We start from the raw sequence: 568 nt of genomic DNA, 5'->3' as shown, positions 1-568 counted from the left end.
TTTGATATATTTTTGTAAGAAAAAAAAGTAAACCCAAATCAAAGTAAAGCTGACACCACAACCTTAAAAAATAGAAAAATAAAAACAGAGAAAATAAAACAAACAGGAGTGATGATCAATGAAGAAAAGAAAGAAAGAAAGAAAGAATGAAAGGAAAGAAAGAAACTGATGAGCCCAGACAGAGGAGAGGAGAGAAGAGATTTGGAACTGGATGGAGAATAGTTCACTGATGATCTCCGGATGACGCACCTAGACCGCTGACTTCGCCTTGCCCTCTAATTTAACAAACGTGTGTACGTGTGTATGTGTTTGTGCGCCTGTGCGTACAGGAGTGTCTGAGTGAGATTCATGGCTACTGATGGTAAAGGCTGAGACATACAAGGGGGGGGGGGACGGACAAAAAATGGATTGATGATGATATTGACCCATACCAATTGGAAGCGGGGTAATTCATGTATCGATTTGCACTTTGCCCTTTGCTTCTCACACACACACACGCACACGCACGCACGCGCGCGCGCGCGCACACACACACACACACACACACACACACACACGCACACGCACG

The sequence above is a fragment of the Engraulis encrasicolus genome, chromosome 24 (genome assembly GCF_034702125.1).
Source record: "Engraulis encrasicolus isolate BLACKSEA-1 chromosome 24, IST_EnEncr_1.0, whole genome shotgun sequence".
Taxonomy (NCBI): domain Eukaryota; kingdom Metazoa; phylum Chordata; class Actinopteri; order Clupeiformes; family Engraulidae; genus Engraulis; species Engraulis encrasicolus.
Note: the sequence above shows the minus strand (reverse complement) of the source record.